Source organism: Prosopis cineraria, unplaced genomic scaffold (genome assembly GCF_029017545.1).
Source record: "Prosopis cineraria cultivar Desert tree isolate PC_DT_omini unplaced genomic scaffold, ASM2901754v1 PC9, whole genome shotgun sequence".
Lineage (NCBI taxonomy): Eukaryota > Viridiplantae > Streptophyta > Magnoliopsida > Fabales > Fabaceae > Prosopis > Prosopis cineraria.
In genome coordinates, this window is record NW_026555340.1 from 33,010,852 (window position 1) to 33,017,735 (window position 6,884).

A 6,884-nucleotide genomic window follows, 5' to 3' on the forward strand; every position below is an offset into this window, starting at 1 on the left:
TGTAAGGGGAAGAGGTGTCTTACATTCCCCTTCCTTTCATTTCCCTCACTTTTAGATTAAAATTTTAACAGTTTAAATTTAATTTTTAATAAAATTATTATTTTAATTTTATATAAGATATATAAATAAAATAAATAATTATAACCTATAATATATTTTATATATTTTTACGTAAAATTGAAGTAATAATTTTATTAAAAGTTAAATCTAAATCATTGAAAAATTTTAATCCAAAGATGTTGAGAGAAAAATGGAGGGAAGGAAAGTGAAGTGAAATAGGATTACCTCTAAAAGTAATTTTTTATTTTAAATATAGATATTCTATAATATTTAAATTATTTTTAAAGTTTATACTTTTTGATTAACCTAAAAATATTTAATAAATTGAATCATGACTTAAAGTTAAAAATAAAAATAAAAATGCATCTCATGTTTTATAATATATAAAAAACTAATCTTTCTTAAAATAAGTGAAATAAAACAGTTGAAAATGTCTTAAAATAAAAACCAAAAGAATTATATATAGTTAGTTAATTTTGGAATATAATATATATATACACACACACACAAATAGTTAAGTGTAAGTTTTGAATGATCATTGGTAGATGAAGAAGAAGGATGATCATTCAGGCCAAAAAAAAAGATCGCCATTGGTCAGTAATTCCCAATTTGTAAACTCGCTAATCGCTTGACAGAACCACTTTCATAGAACTCCTCCATCCAGCCTCCAGTCTTCTCATCCTTTGACTCCGTATTTTAAAGTGTTAATTATAAAATACACCCTTTAATCACATTTTAAAAGAAATTATTTAATTTCATTTATAAGTTTATATATAATTTTTTTAAGTAATATTCAAAAAATATTTTTATAATCACTTCTCATAAGAAAAAAAAAAACATGATATTATCTTTTAAATTTATTATATAGAAGCGTATTTGAAATTCTACACAATTTCTATTCCTCATTTTTTTGCATTGGTAATGATAAAATTAATAAAAATGACTTATAAAAAAGACTAAAAGAGTACATGTTTTAAAATGTTTTTATTTATATTGTTTTCTATTAAGTGAAATTTGGAAAAATAAATTATGTATACAAAAGTTATTTTATAATATCATAGTTTTTTATCATAAAATGATTATATATCTACGAGTAGGGCTGTGCAAAAGTCTCCCAGTCCTGTCTGGTCCAGTCCAACCCGAGATGGTCTCAGTCTTGTTCGGTCTGTATAGTCACTGGTCCTTCAGGACCAAAAGAACTAAAAAGACCAGACTATTTTTTCGGGTTGGACTGGACAAGAGACCAGGCATCCGGACCACTTGGTCCAGTCCAGTCCTATTAATTTTTTTTATTATAATTATAATTAATTTATTTTTGACAAATGTTTAAAGTGTAATTGATGCTAAGGAGATGATTGCATAAAGATTTATTAAGTTTGTTTCTAAATTGTTATTGTAATATAGTGTTGTTGAATTTTTTGAGTACTGTTTTTATTAAAGTTTATAAATTTAAATAATTTAGACTATAACAAAAATATTTTTTTTTCTTATTGTTAGAAATTATTATGGATTTATTATTATTATAAGTATTTTTACTATCTTAATTGAGTTTATTATGTTGGAATGGATTATTGCCTCTCATAGAATAAAAAGAGGGAAAAAAAGCTAAGTGAGTACTGGACTGACAGGACCAGTCTCCCAGTCCTATGGACCAAGTCCGGTCCTGTTAATCTTCGGGTTATTACTGGACAAGACTGGACTACGGGTTGCCTAACCCAGTCTTTTTCATGAAAGAGACCGGACTTCGGGTTAGGGTGAAGTCCAGTGCCGTCCAGTCTTTTGTGCAGCCCTATCTACGAGTATTCAAAGTGTTATTTTTCATAAATTACATATCTAATAAATACATGGCTTTTCAAATATATGACATAATGACTTATATATTTATTCTCATACATACTAACACTTGAACTAATCACTTTATTCATATCATGTCATTAAAGATTATCTCAAATGAAGATAATAGTGAGCATGAAGAAGTGAAAACCAAAATTATTATTAACATGTTGCACTCAAATATTAAACAAAAAATAGAACGTGTAGATTGCAGCATATTACAACAAAAATTCAGAAACACATGATTTCAAGAAATAATCTCATAGACCTACAATGCATCAACAAATTGATATTCAAAGACAAAGAAACAAACAAAAAAGATGAAAAGAAAATTAAAAAACAAAAGCATTGGTTAAGAAAAAACAAGGGTAGAATACGGAAACTCCAGTTCTTCCACTCTTAACAACAACGAGATGAGTAGAGAGAGATCTGTGCAACAGCAAAGTTTGAAGGGCATATTTGAAGCAACGGCAAAGTTTTTGTGAGCACATCCAAGACATCATCATCGCAAAGACAGCGACGGTCAAGGTGAAAGAGAAAAAGAAGAGGCAAGGAGATGACATTGATGGATGGAGCCAGTGCGTTTAAGCTGAGAGATGATCGAGGGTCCACGGAGCTTCGAGGAGAAATCAATGGTAAAAGATCTTGAGAGATGGTGAGGAATGGAGAACACAAAGAGATTGTCAGATTAAGAGCATTGTCAATGTGTTTATTAGAATGAAAGAGAGAAAAAGACCTCAAGAAGCAAAGAGTGGAAAAGTGATATTGTGAAATTCAACAGAAATAAACAAGAGAGGTGATGGGGTGTAAGTGAGAGACTGTTGACTATGATGTTAAAATCGTGCTTCTTGTTAAATTGTGGTTGAAATGATCCAATGGCTACAACATAATGATCAGCGTGCCACCACTTTACAATCATTGTCAAATCTTTGAAATATTGTTAGTAAAAGAAACATCAAATCTTTAGATTATGCTAAATAACACAATTTACGTTGAGATTTGTTAAACTCATGAGTTTAAAATTTTATCATTTTATGTTGATAAATTTTCACTTTTTGAGTTTAAAAATTAACGGCTAATTTTTGAATGATTCATCATTGCATATTATATATAGAGTAGTAAATTTTGAAATAAAAAGTATGTAGAATTTTATATATATATAGGTGATGACGAATTATCAAATACCTTCTAATTTTAGACTTAGAATAAAATAATTTATTTTTTAAAACGTTTTTTATATGTTTATGGTAATAATTTTTAAAATTAATTACAATATTGAAAAACTGTTTATACTTTTTAATATGCATAAATGCAACCAATTGTAAAAATATTAAAATATCCAAGTAATTTCTATATTTTTACAACCAATTATAAAAATATAAAGCATATTAAAGAAAAGTTGTTCCCTGTATTTTGTATGTGTGTGTGTGTATATGATAATAAATTATATAATAAAATGCAAAACTAAAAATAAATTATAAAATAATATCTGATTCATCATATTACACGTCTTACCTTTCTTTAGTGATGCATGGGCAAAAAATTTACGTCATATCAATTATAAAAACAAGCACAAATGTGGAGGATTAGCAAATTTGTCTATCAGGCTATTATTTATTTTCTAATACATGCATTGGCAAAATAAATTACAAATATACTGAGTGCATCAAAATAAAGAAATTAAAACTTTTATATTTTATTTTTAACTTTTAAATATTAAAATATTCTCATGCATTGTACGGAAAATAAGTTATTGATCATCCCATTGTAGATCTATAGTGAGATGAACATTGACTTACTTTTTAATTTTTTTTATACTTTTATAGATTATTATGTAGAGCTTATAGTGAAAAAATAATAGTAAATTTAAGGCCTATAATAAAAATATTAAGTGTGAGGTCATATTATTTGGTACTTATATATATTTTATGTGTGTAAAATAATAATGTAAAAAGTGTTTGTTCCACCATAAATATATAGTGGGATGGACGGTAATTTTTTTAATTTTTAAAAACTTGTGGATTTTAAAGGATCATATGGCATTTGTAATAAAAATATGTGTAAGACTTGCTTATCAAAAAAAAAAAAAGAAATATGTGCAAGACTTGTTATGTAAAATTAATTTAAATATGTTATGTTAAAAATGATTGGTGTTGGATCTATAATTTGTAAGCTGTATTTTTATATGAATATAATAATAAATTGTATAATAAAATACATAGTTAAATAAAAATGATAAGTTTATTTAAATTTTAATTTATGTGGGAATACATGAAACAACGATTTGTAAACAAAATAATTTGTTTCTTTTTTTCATACATATAAGATAATAAATTATAAAATATAATTTTTTATTATTTAATATAAATTTATGTAAAGATAATACATACTAGATTAAAATTATTTTTTATATTTTTAATATACACAAGGTAACTATTTTTTTATATATAGATTTTTAATATGCATGGAATATACTCCATTTGTTTAAAAATATAAAACATTTTTTGATAAGTTGAATGTTAAAAATATAAGACATTTTTATTTTTTTAAGGTACAATTATTACCTTTTTCATTCAAAAGTATCTACATTGAATAAATCACTAGATTTTTTTTATGGTGTGAATAAAAGTAAATATAAAAAATAGGATTAATTAAAAAATAAATAACTACTTTATTGAGAAGTGAAATTTGATTAAAATCTCTTATATTTTTTAACACAAAGAGTTAGTATAAAAATGATTTATATACATTGTTATGATATAAATTATAGTATTTTTTATTTTTTAGGGCGACGAATGGGTCAACACATTCTAAAAGAGATTAAGTTAATTTTATTTTAATTATGCATGAGAGTAATTGTTAACTTCTAGAATTTTTTGTTATTTGAGCACGTTTTCTTTGGATTTTCAATATATTTTGGTACAATTGTATATATTTTAAATATTCAAGTTAGAAAAATGTGCATATTATTTTAAAAATCCAAATCATGAGTTTATTTTAGTATTTTGAAGCTAGTTTATTAATATTTTAATTTAAGGTTTGGTTAGATGCATTTATAGGCTTTTGTTGATGCTTTTGAAAGATTTTTAGATAAAGAAATCAAGTGCACAGAAGACTAAGTTTCGTTAACAACAAAAATAATGTAAAATAGCCAAAGTCATCCCAAATTATGTCACGACAACAAAACAAAACATTTTATTTAGTTAATAAAGTTAGGATTTTGGAGTACATATAACCCATTTTTTACTTTGGTTGCCATTATAAACTTCTTGGGAGTATTTAGAAGCTTTAGATGTGCTAGGGTATAAATTTTGGTAGAGATTGAGCTTAAGTTTGAAGATTGAAAGAGATTTTAGTTTCATATTTTGGTTCTTCTTCTCCACTTTCCTTAATTTTCTCTTGTTTAGTATTTGTGCTAATATATTTGTATTTTCTATTGGATTTTGTGAACATTTGTAGTTAAACTCTTGATTTTAGGATTATTTTGAACCCTTTGTATGAATTAAGCATTCATTTCCTTTTTATATTTGTGATTAATAATGTGATTATTTTAGTTTTACTTCATACTCAGTGTTTCTAGTTGATTGGCTATAAATTAAATTGTTAGATTCACTTGATTAATGTTTGAGAGAGTTAGGTTAAGAGAAAAACTTGAGTTAAATTGTGTGAGAATTTAAAGTCTGTAAGTTGAGTGGATATTTTTGTTAATAAAGTAAAGATATACTCATTAACCTCACATATTCATATATAATTTGTAAGAAAAATTAGATTTTAATTAGTTAATTAAGAGATTAAAATAGTAATTAAACTAAACACCTATTTGGAGACTTGATAGAACACTTGTGGGTAATTTAGTATCATTGACTAACATAATTCATCAATAACAGCTAAATATATTGGGGACTGGTTGTGTATTCTTAAAGTATAAAAGGGGTATAAATAATCATAGGCCTAATTACTTTTAAAAAGCTTGAATTACCCTCTTTACTTTATTTTTTAGTGTTAATCTAATTTACAAAATCATCCTCACCTAATCATATTTTGCTCAACTTGATTCAATTTGTTTAATCTTTTATTTGATCACTATTTTTAAATAAATCTATAAAAAAATGATACTTTATTTTTATTATATTATTTACCATGACCCGTGCATTTATAATGAGCAACAATAATACATAATAAATGAGGAATTATTACTTAGATTTTAATTTGTAAGACCAACAAATGATGGATCTCATAATATTTATTGAGATAGAAATTATATTCTCTAATTAATTTTATAGGGACTGGTCAAAAAAATTAATTACACAGGGAATAATTTAATAGTAAAATTATTCTTTTAGTTAATTTCAAAATTTTTCTCGTATTAATTAAAAGAAAAATACAAATATAGAAGACTAGCATATTCATCCAAAAAATGATAAACTTAAAATAAAACAAGTTAATATTTATGTACATTCAAAATAAAATTTAAGGTAAGATAAGTTGTTATTTAGATTCAATTTAAATAAATAATAAAATTTAATTATAAGTAAAATCAAATAAATTATTTTTAATTTTAAATATTAAGATGTACGGAAAATAAATCTAGCTGATTATAAAAATGAATTGTACTTTTTTACTTTGAAAGATAATTGCATAAAAAATTATAAAATACACTAAAATATATTTCACTGTAACCATACGTACACATATTTTCTTCTGAAATTGTCACTACTAAACTTTTAAAATTAATTAAAATAATTTTATTAATGAAATTGGATCGCTTGCTTGTAGAATATATATATATATATATATTTATATACTCAAGTAGCATTTATTTCTTTATTTCTAAAATTGAATTTTAAAAACAATTTTAGGGTATTTATAATTCAAATTCATTTAATTAAATTATACCCAATCTAGAGGGAAATCGTTTGACTAAATTTTTTTGATAAATGTCATGTCCCTAGCAAGTGAATCAAATTTATTTTCATTTTTAAAAATTTGAC